The sequence below is a fragment of the Apteryx rowi genome, unplaced genomic scaffold (genome assembly GCF_003343035.1).
Source record: "Apteryx rowi isolate R43461 unplaced genomic scaffold, aptRow1 scaffold_180, whole genome shotgun sequence".
Classification (NCBI taxonomy): Eukaryota; Metazoa; Chordata; class Aves; order Apterygiformes; family Apterygidae; genus Apteryx; species Apteryx rowi.
Window position 1 is genome coordinate 1140894 of NW_020448086.1, and position 15575 is coordinate 1156468.

The 15575-nt window shown below is 42.1% G+C and overlaps 1 long non-coding RNA gene across 1 annotated transcript; it reads left to right on the plus strand.

Moving 5' to 3' along the window:
- Window positions 1-353: 353 nt before the first annotated feature.
- Window positions 354-14199, plus strand: LOC112963915. The gene is made up of 4 exons (XR_003252785.1): window positions 354-1748; window positions 2034-2211; window positions 9131-9177; window positions 11290-14199. It is a non-coding gene; the product is annotated as an uncharacterized LOC112963915 (long non-coding RNA).
- The last annotated feature ends 1376 nt before the right edge of the window (window positions 14200-15575 follow it).

Below are 15575 nucleotides of genomic sequence, written 5' to 3' on the forward strand. Positions count from 1 at the left end.
CGCTTGCTACAGGAACCCCCAGGCGTGTTCGTGTACGCAGAAACGCGTCGGTAACGCAGACCCGCGCTCGAGCAGCAGCACAGCTCCCGGTGCGCCGGTCCTTCCCGCTTGTTAAATTTCCCGTTTCCGAGAAGCGGGTTGTAAACGGTTCAGCCAGCCCCCCTCTCACCGCTTGGCCAACCCCTGGCAGCACCGCTGTCTGAACCAGGGAAAGCTGGTGCCTCGGGAGCCGGGAAGGGCGTCGGGGCGTCCGGCAGAGCCCCTGCGTGTGCCGACGCCTGCTCTTCCCTTGCAGCTCCGCTGCTCCCCTGCGGCCGGGGACGGCCTGGTCGCCGGCACTCGCAGGCCAAGGTTTCGCTCTAAATGGCCGTGTGAAGCTGCACTGAAAATAAAATCCAGTTTGGAGATTGACGGTAGAAGGTGAAGCTTAACCGACCTATCAGTGTACGTTGCCATTATCCGAAAAGTGCTGAGTGCATGCATTTTTCAGCTGCAGTGGAACTTGGATAGTAATACGGCTGGGAAATTGGCTAGATATTAATAGTTCATTTATAAAATATAATGAAGAGGTATACAAAATAGAAAACTGGAAAATTGGGACAGGTCCTACCGTCTGTTGTCTTCTCTAATCTTCCAGCTATCTCTGGAGTTCAAGGGAAAAGTGAAAATTAGTAAGGTCTGAATGTTGTTCTTGTCTCTGGAACAGAGCTATCAGGTGTTCTGAAGTGAGTCAGGAGGCATCGTGATCGCCTGATACATGTCAAATTATCTGGTATCAAGAGCTCAAGTGAAACGATTAATTTATTGGTATAGAACAGCTTGGATGAGAAATGCTGACCAAGAGTGGCATTTTGAATTAATCTGTTTCAAGGAATGCATCACCTTGTGGACATAAACAAGATAACAGGATAGATCTTAATTTCAGATGCGTGGTATATCATGACACACAACACAGAGAAATCTGCTCTCACACTTATTTTAGTAAGCCCCTAGTACAGGGCCAGTTGCTGGCTCGTGAAGCATGCGACACAGCTAGCATTAAAATCCTGCCCTCAACCAACTTCACAGTGTAGCTGGAGGAGGTGGGCGGGCGATTTTTCAGGGTGTACTGTCAGTCTAAAATTTAGACAATGTCATTCTCTCTGAGAGTGCCCCTTTTATATGCGAGGCCCCAGGTTTAGTTTTTGCACACCATGCCCGTGCAAGCCAGTGTCTCCTGGTTCTGCTATTACAGCTTTCCAGAGAGAGAGGTAACCTCTCACAAGAATGCTGTGATCACTGGTCACTTTTAGTAATGCAGAAACAGCAATTGTTAGTGAACTGGAATACACTATTTAAAGATCCTCAACTTAGCACAGAAAGGGAATTCAGATTAACGTGGTCAGAAGCTCTTACCCCATGTTTTTTGGACTAATTTCCCATTGTATCACCATGGTATTCACTGGCTAGTGTGAAGAGCCTCTTTCTCTGTGTTTGGGAATTATCCTGCGCTGTCTGTGGGGATGATGGACCTCCTTCCCACTTGTGGAAGTTTGGTCTATCCCCCCTCCCCACCTCACTGTGCCCAGGTGTTCCCACCTGAACAGACAGACGGTGTTTCTCTGGGTGCTCTCATCAGGCATGATCAGCTCACGATTGTGTCTGCATGCTAAGTCAGGCATACTTACTTGACCTACAGTAGTGTCTCTCCTTATTCCAAGAAGAAGTCAACTCTGGGACACCCAGAGGCAGCACTGCAAAGTGAGAAGGTAAAGTGAATCATACATATTCAAAATGTATATTACATTTCCTGTAATATTTACTGTTAATACTGTAAATATATTCCTGTATATTTACATATCCTGTGTTCTTAATAGAATGTTGGAAATGTATTACAGTATACTCTTATGATATCCATAAGTGGATGAAATAAGAGTCACACGGAGAAGGCTAAAAACTGTACCAGCTTAAGCAAACCTTATGCCTCAATACATATGCCATTCAGATTTTGGAGAAAGTTCATAACCATATTCATTTCTCTTTTGTTTTTAAAGCTTCATTATGGACAGCAGCATAGCACAGAGATACGGGGACAGCCACTGTGTCTCACTGCCCTTTCTCTAAAACCTCCTATAGAATCCATGGCTGGAGGCTAACTGCCACCCACTGTCGTTCTTTTGCTGTCTTCGTGGGAGAGTGGTTCCTGCATGACATCTCTCCTTATGTTGTTAGGTGAGTGCTATTGATTTTGTGGATTGCTTGTAGGTTTTCTGTGGCCATGAGGCAGATGCAGGACAGATGTTGTCCTCCTGGCTGGCTGGCTCTCTGATGCCAGCCCCCTCCTTCGTCGTCCCCGTAGTCAGTTAGTGGATAGCTGCTGTCTCATACTCAGCAGAGACTAGCCATGCCTGCTGGCAACCTCCTCTCCTGCTGGACTCCCCTGCCAGCTCTGGCAATTACTTTTGATCATAGTATAGTAAAATTCTTCACTTCCACAATAAGGGCCCAGACTTTGACTCCCTTTCCTCTCAGCCTTTATTACTGCCTCCCTCTGCTGCTTCCCTGCCCAGGATGAATTTGTTACTCAGTCATGCTGTGACACTGAATGCTTGGGGATTCATTTCACCATGTCACGCTCACACCACAGAGAAACTCAGAGGTCCCTAAGTAACAAAGCCATTTTCAGAGGGGAATCTCAAATGAATTCTGGACCTCACCAGGCACAAAACTTCTGGCTCTGACATAGATCTTCCAGAATAGTCAAGCTGTGGATCTTCTAGGTTATTTAAACTTTGACTTAGCTGATACTTCACGTACTGGCTTTAAACTTTAGTGGTTCTTGGTGCCTTCACCTTTTCACTGCAAGACAGACAGCACATTTCCTTTCAGATTTGCATCAGCCCTTCCCATCTAGGCCTATTCATTTGGGATTTTCAGCACAGATATACCAAACTTTAAAAGCATACTGAGCTATATTATTAAGAAGTGAGTCCACACAATTGCAATGGGTGCAGTGTCATTGGTAGAAACCTTGGGGCCTTAGGCAATGTAAGAAGCTGGGATGAAGAGCCATAACAAGATATTTTGCTCCCAGGATGTTCCCCTGCCTTCCTCAGAGAACCCCTCCACATACACAAACCCTTTGGGCGCCTTCCAACTCTGCTCTGCTCCTGCTTCTCTCTGGGCAGCAGGAGCAGATAGGAAGATACTCTCCCCACAAGACTCCCTGCTCAGACCTGTACATTAACTTAATGCACACCAGTCTTGTTGGTGCTGACCGTGCAGGAAGGTACTTGTCCCCTCAGCCTGTGGTTTCATGTCCCAGCTGAGGCCACCTCTGGACTACCTGCCATTCTCTTCCTCCTCCACTGGTGCCCACGGCTGCACACACCTGCTGTTTGCTTTCTGCTGGAGTCCATGTGAGCTCATAGAGACCTGATCCAGTGTGCAAAACTGATGAAAAAGTAACCCTATAGAAATAATAGCTTTTTGCTGGCTTAGTGCCCCCAGCCACTATATTGTAGGGTCAGTGCTGGGGCAAAAGAAGGAGAAGGTGCAGGATGTCTACTTTAGGCAGGAGATCACTGTCTGTTTTAGCTGTATATGAAAGTATGATCATTCTCCACCTCAGTTTACTAATACCAGGTTTAATCTTAGCTACATCTCTACATATGGCCTTTYGTTTTTTTGCACTGAAAGTCCATGCCTGGGAGTTGTAGACCTCAGTATCCAGCAAACAGAATTGCTTAATGGGATATCAGCAAAGAAAAGAATCTATGAGTTAAAACCTTCATTTGTTGAAGGCTTTGCTGGTGTATATTCAGTTTCATTACTTTGCCTTTGGAATTGAAGACCCTGGAATTACTGTTGCTGCAGCTGCTGTGTTAAAAAAATCCCAAGCAAACATTGTACTAGGATGCTTCTTTCCTCAGCCAAACCCCCATAAATTCTAGAGCATTTTTAGATCATACAGTGAATTTCAGTGACTATTCTGTTTGACCCAGAGATTATAAAGAGGTGAATGGCTCTAGAGCTGCTAAACATTTCATTAATGGCAGGCATTTCCTTCTTGGAGTTTATGCTGGGTCAGAAGTAATAATGGTTAATGTGCTTTATTGAAGACATTAAATCCTCACTTCAGAGTGCTGCATAGCTCATCCTTAAAAAGCTATCCCTCAGCAGAGGTTACTATAACTTTAGCACTACATTACAGTGCAACACACTGAAATACCTCTTAGAGGCCCTTTGCCATGTCATTAAAGATGTTAAAGAAAAGATCTGAACTTCTGGGCTTTCTCTGTGAAAATAAATGAGTATCTGTTATCCCAAGCTTGATACTCCTGTCCATCACCACCAGAACCAAAAAGAATGACAGTGTTTTGCCCTTGAAAAGTTGCCATTCTGATGAAAATATGCATGAAAATTCCCAATATCAATACTAGTCTTTCTCACACTTCAATCTAACCACCAAGCATGTAAACAGCTTTAAAGCTGGCATTGGCCCAATTGCTCAGTGCTGTTTTTATGAGGGTAACCAAACTACCTAGTTTCCAGTAGATGGCAAAGTCAAAACTACCATATACAAAGTAGAAGGTGAAGAGAGCCAGTTTCAGGGACAGTGGCACTGCTGTGGCTGAATTGCGGCCCTGTGACCAGCGAGAGTTGTGCAAGAGGCTGAGGAAGTGGAGGGAGAAGCATTCTGGCACTTTGAAGCGGTTATTGCATCCGAATGTTTCTGAAAGGGAGTATGGATTATATGTGTTCTGACTGTTTTTTCAATAATGATGTGTTTTGAAAGGAGGAATGCTCTTCACATTTCCAAAAGATGCTAGTGAGGAAACATGGTAACAGATTTTTCAACTCCCTGAGTCAGCTCAGACACTACCTCCTCTGAGAGCAGTCAGTACTGTTCTTTAGTTGTCAGTTTGTCCTACTCTCACAGAGGCAAAGAAATTCTATTTCCCCGTTCCTCAGGAGACCTGTAAAAGAGTTTCATACCTGCTATTCCTTGCCTGCATGTGGTGAACCTAGAAATGCTCAGCCATATTTTGTCCTTCTTAATCACTCAAGACAATCCTTCCAGAGAAATATTAACCAGGCACCTCTCTGGAGTCATCAACTGCATGCATTACAGACCTGAGATGCTTTTTCTCAGTAAAATTAGCCTTACCACAGCATCTTAGCTTCCAGACAAAATGCAGTCTTCACCTTAACTCCTTTTGGGCTGGTTCCACTTAGGTGATGAAGGATGTTCACTGTAGATGTCCATTGATTTCCATTAAGGACTGAACTAAAACACCAGATTTATCTGAGGAAATATCTTTGAACTTGGTCCAAAGTTCTACAGATGAAAGCTAGTCTATAAAGAAAGAGGAACATTTAAAACCCTCTTAAGTGAAAAGTACCCAAAACTTACATGGGAAATATGGAACAAAATTGCCCRAAAGAATCACTTAAGACCTAATGACAACAAACTGCATTTGCAGAAATTAACTAACAAATATAACCTACCTGTTCCTTTCTGTGTGTGTCTCAGCAGCTGCATTTCAAAAGTAATTAAAGTTAATGAGCTGTGCTTTGTGGTAGAATCATGAAAACTTAATTGGCATAATTAGTTGTGAAATAGCAAGTGCATCTTCCTGGATAACAACATGTCATAATTTGATAAGAGTAATAATGAATTTCCTAAATAAATCAGGGCCCTTCTAATATGTTAATAAAATAATGGAATAGAAGCCACACATATGTGCAAATGATGAATTATTAGTTTGAAAATTGCGTACAATTGTCTGAGTAAGATGGATGTGGAAGTGGCCTTCTTGAAATTGTCAGAGGAGGGTCTTGGCTAAAATCCAATTCACAACAGCTGAAACAGCCGCATCTGACCTTTGAACAGAATATGCTGCAGACACTTTCAGTGCAGGCCTGCATCCCTCTGCAGAGCAGAAAATACAGTGGGTGAAGAAAAACAGCTCCCTGTCCCTCCTTAATCTCTTCTGTATTATTGGTGCTGGGCAAATAGGAATAAAGTGGACGGAGAAACCAAATCATGTGTAGCAGGAAGGGAGCTATCGAAACATGGTGTACAAACGTACCTGTTTGACCCAAAGCATTTAGAAGCTAAGACAGGCAGAAAATGACGATTTATTACAGAAATGGCCTTAGAGTCAAACACAGACAAACATGCCAGAACAAAACCTTTTTAGAGCTTATTAAGAATCAGTAAATAGAYCCATTTTGATTAATGGGTGTCTTTAAAATTAAATTAAATGAATACTGCTATAGGTATGTGAAGGCCTGTGTCCCCAGTGGATAAGCGGGTAAAAGGAATTGTCCCAGTAAGCGAGCACTAAGGCAATAGTTTTAGGCAGAAATGGAGCAGCAGTGTCCAGTGACTGAGAAGAGGATGGGTCATAAGATAGCTCTTGGTCTTAACATCTTTTATCCCTTAATCAATGTATGACCTCATTCATTCCTGCTGTAATGTAATGACCAGCATGAGGAATTGCAGGTTGGAAGCTCTCCTTGGTGTGTCTTATCTGATGTATGTCTAAGAACAGCTCATCTGTAAGTGGTGTCCATGGGGATTTAATCTCCCTTGCAAGCACACAGGAAGCAAACTACGGCTACTTGGAAGGCATCCACCTTGTTGCTACACCCTAAATACTTCAAATTTCACACTAGCAGAGGACATAAAGCACAGAACCTCCTGCTCTACCCAAGAAGTATCTCTAGCTTGCACAAATGGTGGGTAAAAGCCTGCCAACACATAGAAATCTTACACCCATCCACTGGTGGTACTAACATACACTCTCCCCAGTGTTAGTTTAGGAACACAAGGCATTTCAGGGCTGAGGTTGTCTAATAAGCTACGGATGGTCAGCATGTGTGTGAGAGGCATGAGGCTGAAGAACCTGTTCTTAGTCTGCTGCTGGTGACAGCTGCAAAAAGGCCGTGCTTTTATGGGTCTCAGATCATGTGTGAAATGTAAAGAGAAGTAACCGTGAATCACTTGAATGGAAGCCAAGCATTAGTGAGTCTCAAACCAAATAACCCCCTGAAACTGGGCAGGCTGTGATAAGATACTATGGTCTGATGCACTAAAAGTTAATTAAACACGGGAATAATGTGGGGCTTTTTAAAGCTGTTTTTATGGTCATTAGTTGCTATGCAGCTAAAAAGGGAATAAAATGCAAGTGAGGAAGGCACTAGTTGGACAGCTTGCTCTCAGGCATAGTCTTTCCAGTGAGACTGCTGCAGGGCCGGCTCCCCCTTTGTGCTCAGCAGGGCACCAGGAGACCACTCAAACGCAGAAAGCCTGGTCTTGAACTATTAACATTTTTTACTGCTGTAAAATGCCATCAATTTCCATTGCATTATCACTGATTTACACCAACATGCAAGAGAGGGGAAGCAGGTCCTGTGAGATAATTAGAAATATCCAGCAGACAAACAGCTGACACTAACTGGGCCTCAACTAAAACCTCTAAGTTGGGAGCATTGCAGCATACAGCAGCTCATTACATCAGTGCAAGGGAAGGGCCATGATGTCAGCAGGACCAGACCTGGCAGAACACATCTCTGTAAGGCGGATGCACGGGTGACAGCTAGCTGTCAGAATTGCTCTAGGCTTTTCTCCCAGCTCTCAGTGTAGAGGACACATTAGAGATGTAGTCGGGGTTTTCATGCTCTGGTTATTATTAGGAACAGTTCCTCAGTTCCTCTGGCTGCTTTCATTTGTGCAGAGGACTGCAGGTGCCACCAGCAGGTCAGAGGGTGAGGGACTATGAAGGTATTTACAGCCCTCTTCCCCAAGTGGGTTGAGATCAGAATCAGGGTTTTTATCTCAAAAACTAGAAACTCAGCAAAACTAATTTGTGGAGGTGCTATTAATGGAATACATAGGCAGTTAACTAAAGGTTTCATAAATTTTCGGGTTTACTTTAACTTGTAGAAGTGATCGACTTGGCTATAACATGGGTGAACTCTGCCTGTTTTCCCAAAGATGTTGAAGGCCAAGTAGCTCCCTTAGAATTAGGCACTGACTAATAGTTTTTGAACAAATCTGTAAGGGGCACAGGTTTGACAAATTATTTAGTGGTAGGTTCTTGATAGAATACGTTTTTATACCCTGACAATCTTTAATTGCTTCTTGTGGCCACAATGGTTTTACCTGAGACAAAAGACCATAGACGAAACTCCAAAACAGACATCATCTACTCCTACAAAGCTTTGAAAATGTGGGCCTGAATTTCTGAATGGGCTTAGTGAAATGAATGTCCTCTGTCCTCTGCCTCCAGAAGTTATGACTCTCGACTTGCAACCCCATTGTCCCATTTCCTATAGCCATCGGACCCTGATTTTTGGCCTGAAGGACAGTGTTAAGCATTTTTACAGAATGTATGATGAAGAGCAAGCATCAGAGAGGAGAATAAATTCACCTAATCACAATAAAAGATGCCTTGATGAATGGTTAAGAAAGGGCACAGAGTTGATGACAAATGTCAGAATGTTTCAAAGATTTCCTTGATTTTTAGCTAGGAAATAACACAACGTACACAAAAGCACAGACAATAGGTTTGCTTCACTGTTAAGAAGAAACCTCCTTAAATTACACTGGACTGAAAACAGAGTTCATAATAGAAACGCCGATAGAATCTTAATTATAAAAGCACTTGCACAGAGTAAGGTCTGGCCACCCCATTTAGGAATTAGAATGCAAATACTTAAGAGGCTTAATAGGCCCACTACTAGTCCACTGTAGATGGCAGCTGGCTTTGAAAGTATTATAGCTAGAGATGTTCCAGGAAAAGGGTTTATAATGGAGGATAAATTAAGTAATTTTCAACCACTTCATTACAAGACACTTACATGTGTTGTCAGTCATTTTTTACCCAAGTGGTTAGCCAAAAATTTGAGGTTTTAGAAACTGCTTACAGTAAGAGACTAGGGTGATAGTCAGGGGGTTGTTACTACAGTCCTTTTTATTTAACAAGGACATGTTAAATCCTGTTTTCCTGAACATAATAAATCAAACAAGAAAAGTGTTTTGGCTCACAGAATCCCTTCTGTAGTGTGCCTTGGTGTCCAGTACTTTGTACAACAATATGTGTTATGGTTCTATAAAGGGCTTTAAATTCTTTTCTCCTAGATGAAGAAGTCAGCTACAGTGTGCTTATGACAGTCCTTTACCTAAAGGTGAGTCTGAAACAAAAACTTCAGGTTTCAATATGCATAAACAAAACAAACCAACAAAAAGGTCTGCCTTTGAATTTCCCAATTCAGTATTTATGCTCCAAGATAAAACAGCAGGAGGGCAGAAAAACAAACCTACACCTTGACTGAATTATTAAATTTCTGGATTCTGCAGCTATTTATGAAGACTCTCCTAGAAGAAAACAGTGCTGGAGCAAGGCTCTTGCTAAAGAGAGCTGAATTTAGAAATGGGTCATACATTACATCTTTTAGTTTTCCATCCTGAACAGTGCCCCGTTTATTGTTCCTGCCACATGGGTCAGACATTTGGCCCTTCTTGGCAGGAAGTCCAGATCTTTTCTGGCCTTACAGAGTTATTGCAGACATGCTAAATGTTAAGAAAAGAAATTGCTCTTAGCTTTACAGGCTTGATTAGATGGAACTGACAAACTATAATTCTTGAGTATCAGGGGCAAAAGACATCCCTGGGATGATATCCCTGATATTTCTTTTCCTAGAGTTGGCCTCAGTGCCCTCCCAGAGCACAGAGGCAGCCCTAAAGCCCTTAAAAGCAGGCCCTGCATCTGCATCACAGCAGAGTTAACAGACAGTTGTCTCCGCTGGAAACCCTGGCATCATCTTCTGTTTCCCTGAATACAGGACAGTGACCCTCTGAAACTGGCATTGCCCACAGCAGTCACTATATAAATGCTCTGATATGCTGCAGATGTGCTATCACTGGGCATCTGCTGTCTTGTGGGACAGATGAACAGGGTGAGAGAAGAGAAAATATAAAGGTCATAGAAGGTCTTTCTTTACAGAGAGAAGGAATAAAACAAACATTATCATGGGGAACTTGAGATATACAAGATAAATACCACACTTGTACCCTGACACAGGGATGAATTGAACCCGTAGGCTACACGTRTTACTCACAAAACTCCTCTTCCCTGCTCACGGAGCTGCAGCTCTCTGACAGCCCATCGATGGGCGCTCATTAGTCACAGAAGGGCACATCCCTTCATCTTCTGGACAGCTACAAACTAAACACCATTAGCCTCTTTCCAGCCATGCTTGAAACAATACATTGCTAGCTCGGAGAAAGCAATCTGCTTTAGCCTCAGGAAGGGATCTTTTTAGTCTTTGTTATATTTTGAGTTATTTTCATCCCTGACATGTGCTGTGAAAGCTTCCACGCTGTGTATTTCTTAAGCTATTTCTAATCTCCCTTCAGGAAAAAAAAAAAAAAAAATCTCTTAACTCCTTCTCCTTTATCTTTTTTTGCCCTGAGAAGTCTTTCATGATTTATTCTCTTCTGCCCCAGTGGCTGATAACTTCTTTTCCTTCAGGCCTCAAGAAGAAGGATTCTTTTATCTTCCACAACAAGGAAGTATATATATTTTTTTTAAGCAAAAGGAGGATCGTCTTAGTTTTCACTGCTATTTGTCACATCACTGGTACAGGATGATGGCCCTGCTGGGATCTTGTGAACACACTTTATTTATTCTGTGATTAGATTCAGAGATTTGAATGCAATCAAACAAAGTGGCAACATAACATAATGTATGCACTGGGAGAGGCAACCCCCTATTCTAACACTCTTCAAATAACCACTGTAAAATGCTAATAGGAATGCCATTTGATAGAATTACTCTGCCGATAGAGTTCACTGAAGTCAGAGGGCTTTTCTCTTATAGAGTAATTACTGGAGGAAATAAATTCGTTAAGGAGAGAGAGAAAGCTTGGGATTTAATCCAGTCCTGTGAGCCTGGCCACAAAGCAGTGTCATCCCAAGGAAATGTCCTGTCTCTTTCCTCAGAAAGTTGACTAAGTGTTCTCTCTCAGGTACTAATTAGAGTGGCTAGAGGCTGGAGCTGGGATTAATTCTTCCTTCACTGGGTATCTGGGTGCTCTTGGCACCATTCACAATGAGGAAATGCTACAGCATTTCCTGAGTGAATTAGCAAAACCAATGAGTTTTAGGAAGAGAAAACATGCCAGAACTTACTTCCGCAGCTATCTAGATATGTTAAACTGAATTAGCATAAAATTCACCACAAGATGCAGCATCCCTCAGTAGGCATTTATTTCAATTGGTTTTCCATTTCACTGCAGGCCGATGAAACGCTCTCTACTTTCTGCTCTGTACTGAAGACAGCAGCAAAGGATGTCACCCATGTGTTGAGCTTAAGAATCAAATGAGCAGTTTGTCATCTGAAATGCCTGCAGGGAAAGCCCAATGACACAGAGCAATAACGCTTTTCCGTGCTACTGACAAGAATGATTCAGTGACCCTCACTAACGCAACCTGCTGAAGTGCTTTCCTCAGCAAGCACGAACTTTGGGAGAGATGAGCTGGCAAGCCCAGCTGGGTCCCACTGGGATGTGCTGGAATATGTTTTATTTATTCTGGGATTAGATTTGTAGGTTTTGATTCAATCAATAGATCTGATGACTTAATGTACTAGCTGGGAAGACACAGCCAGTTTCTGAAGCTTCCCTTTCATGCCTGCTGTCGCCTGCTCTCCTCTTGCCGGTTTAGCCAGGTCGTCACCAGAGCACAAGGGCTCAACCTCTGCAAGGACAGGAGTAACTCTCCAAGTGCAGTGACTGGCTTTTAGGTTAGAACACGCTGCAGAGAGTGTGGTGTTATTCATAATAATAACGATTGAATCTTAACCATTAGAGGGCTTCTTCCGTCCTACTTGTAGGTGGAGCATTTTGTCATATGTCAAAGAGAACTGATGAGCAAAGCATTTACTAGGACTTTCAAAGATGTTTCTGGAGGAGCTTAGTAATGTTTTCAAGGAGACAGACACCACCTACCAAGTGTATTTCTCTGAGGGTCTTGTCTTGTCATGGTCTCAGACCCAGTCACCTGAGAGATGTTTTACATGGCTTTTAAAACTCATCACAAACAAGGATGTTGTTCTAACCCCAAGCACTGCTAGGACAGGGATCTGGGCTGAGAAGCTGCTCAGGAAGACGTTGCAAAGCAATATCAAAGATAGGAAGAGCTAAATGGCTGAAGAAAACAGAAAAAATCAGATAATCATTTGGGATTTTTCCTACTTAATTCAGCATGAAGGGGAAAAGGCTGTCACCACAGACAAACAGTAGTGCAGAAGAAATTCTTGTGGCCAGGAAACTAGCAGGTGAAAGGCAGTTTACCCGCTGGTTTAAAGGGAAGCCACAGAACTGCCTGGAAGAGGAACAAGGAAAGCTGTAAGAAAGAGCCAGAGACTGCAGGCTGAGGGCCGGGCCCAGCAGGGGTGAAGAAGGTGCAGGCGCAGGCCTGCCCTGTGGGGCTGGGAGCAGCCATCGGATGCAGGTCTGGATGTGAGCACTGTCCTCACCTAGACACCTGGGTGTGCACTGCTTTCCTCTCCTTGGCCTTCCCTCCAGTTTGTGCCTCTCCTCAATGCCTACTGAAAGCCCAGTACTGTATGCAGACTTTAAGGAGTTGTATTTTTTCATATCAAAGTATCAAAGGCAAGTGGACTATTTCCATTACAAATCTCAGTTTCATATAGGCTGATTTTGCCTGTTAAAAATATATTGTAAGATACGTGGTTTTTTTTCTAGTTCGTTTCTGATTTACCATGTTTAAGATCCCCCCCCCCTTGCATCCTCCCTAGTAAAACTAGCTACTGTCTTTTGCTCAGGCTTTCCTTTAAAATGTCCCTCATGCAGAGGGAAAATGAGATCTGGAAAGTGACAGTCTCAAAACTGGAGCAGTGCAAATTGCAGTCAGAATGCAAGCAGCCACGCAGACATCTTGGAGATCAGAAAAGTGGCTCTGATTTGTTACTATTTTTCAGGTAGAACTGCAAAACCAAGAGTTGTTTCATCTCTCTTACGCAACTTATTGGCCTACCTCTATCATAATCAGAAATAGAGCAGCTGTCAGAGAGCTTTTATAATAATAACTGTAGTATGGGAAACAGTTTAGAAAAGCGCGCTCAGCTGAAAACAAAAGTTAGTTTCCAGTTCCCTCAAAAAGTTAGGATTTGCAAAGTGTTTAGAATACCAACAAAGCTATTGAAACAAATAATTAAAAAAAGACTTTAAAAATGGCAACACAATTTAAAAAGCCTTAATCAATAGCAGTCATTAATCAAGTTGTCCAAGCACATCAGTCATTGAGGACCCCATCTCCCTACCTCTTTTATAGCTTCTCTGACTCAGTATAAGACTTTTCTAATGATTAACACCCATAAGAACATTAAGATGACTGGGGGGAATATCCTTATTTCTCCATTATAAATACATAGTACAATTTTTTACCACTGATGAAATATTTCCAGCATGTTTAATATTATATCTGTTCAGGCCAAATAAATACAAATCATTAACAGTGCTAAATATTTGTGATCCCATTTTATTGACTCTTCTAATGTTTTGGAAGGGGATGGAAATATGTCTCATTTTGACTCATCCCTATCTACTGTGTTTCTGCTTTTTGTATACTTCTGTTTAAACTTTATCAACCAAGTCTTCCTCCCCACCCCACGTGGAATAAGCTGTTCCCACTTCCAGTAGGTGCTAAGGTTTCTCCCACACACATAGAAGGAAAACAGAGGCACCAGACATCAGGTTCATCTTCCTCCACAGGGGAATGCAGCACCCACCGTTCTCATGCCATTATGGGCAGCTGTATCACAGCAGCGAAGTCTGGCAATTTAAAAGTTGTCGGTGTTCAGCCACGAAATATGACCCTGACGTCATATGACCCATGATGCTGGACCCGCAGTGAGGGCTGACCAGGGAGTGCAGAGGGWCTTCGGGGTCACCCCAGCCTTGTTCTCCCCCACGCTACCTCTGGCTAATCCTATGCCAAACCTCTCTATTGCTTTTATTGTGGCCCCGTTCCTTATAGAAGCAGAGGAGGACACCTCATTCCAGTGCATTACCTTTGGCCCCAGTTTTCCTTTGTGTAATTCCACTAAATTTCAATAGACCTACACCAGAGTGAACTCACTCTTTTGTTTTTAAGTTAGATTCCAAATTACCTCCTTATTTATGCTGTTAGGTCACAGCCTGTTAGAGATGCCATCATCATATTGCAACCTAACTGCATAAATTAGTAATATTGTAATCTATTAATAGCTTATTGTTTTGTTGTTGTTTTTTTTTTAAGGGCAATCCCACTAAATCCCAGGAATTAGTCAACTGCAAAGTAATAGCAACCATTACTGAACCATCAATTCAACAGCTGCATCTTCTAAAACATTACTGAGCCCAGAGACCTACAAATAATACAGACCTCATAATACTAGCCACAATTACAGTGTGGCTTACAGTGCATGGATAACTGTGAATCACATAATAAATATCTTCAATTTATAAGGTCGTTAAAAAGTTATTTGCACCATGTAGTGTACAGCARAGGAAAACAAACCCAACATTTTATATATTGTTTTAGCATTTTATATATTGTTTTAACATTTTATAACATTTATAAATTGTCCACACTATTAGGAAATGATCCTTATTTAAGATAGCTAAAAATAAAGGAATAAAATGGGTAAAACAAAACTTAACCTCTCTAACAAATTCCTCTCTACATTTTTCACTGASTGACGTAGATATAGTAATTTTTGCACAAATCACTATTTAGGGAGGTAATATATGCCTGTAAACATATAGTTTAAAAAGTATTTCCAGTACCTATGGATGTAATGTGAACATTACTGCTAGAAAAATCTTATGTATTTAAAACTGTAGAAATAAACAGTTATGGGTAGGTAAATATTTAAATATACTTCCACATTAAACATATTTCTACAAAACAGCATACTGTAAACTGGTATCTACTTCAGATTATATATAGTGAATGTCACTTAAATTCTGCTATCAAGTAATTTCTTGGTTTCTTTTGATTCTTTACGACTTGGTAAATTACTCGCTCTTAAGCGTGCTCTTTGTTTGCTTTTTGCTGGCTGGGCAATTTTACTGGTTTTGAATTGTCCCTGTATGACTCGCCTTGGCACACCACCAACCATTTTGTCTCTCTTTCCCTTTCCTTTGTATCTGAGGTGCCCATCAGTGTAAGGGTGTCTGAATTAGTTTTACTTTTTTTTGATAGGAGACCCTCCCACTCTAATCTCCCATTCAAACACAGAGGTAAAAGTCTGGTCTTGTAGCCTCACAGAGAAACATTTCTCTCTTCTCCCTCTCTCACACACATATGTGCACGTGCGCGCGCGCACACACACACACACACACACACGCACACACACACACTTGAGTGGGTCTGTTGTTCCTTTCAGTGGAAGTGTCAGGAATATACAGTGCTGGGAAGACAGATATACAAAACATAATTTACCTTTTAAAATTTTTATGGATGTCCTGTAAGTGAAGAATAATTTGGTGTTGCTGCCCTAGAGATGTAGCTATGT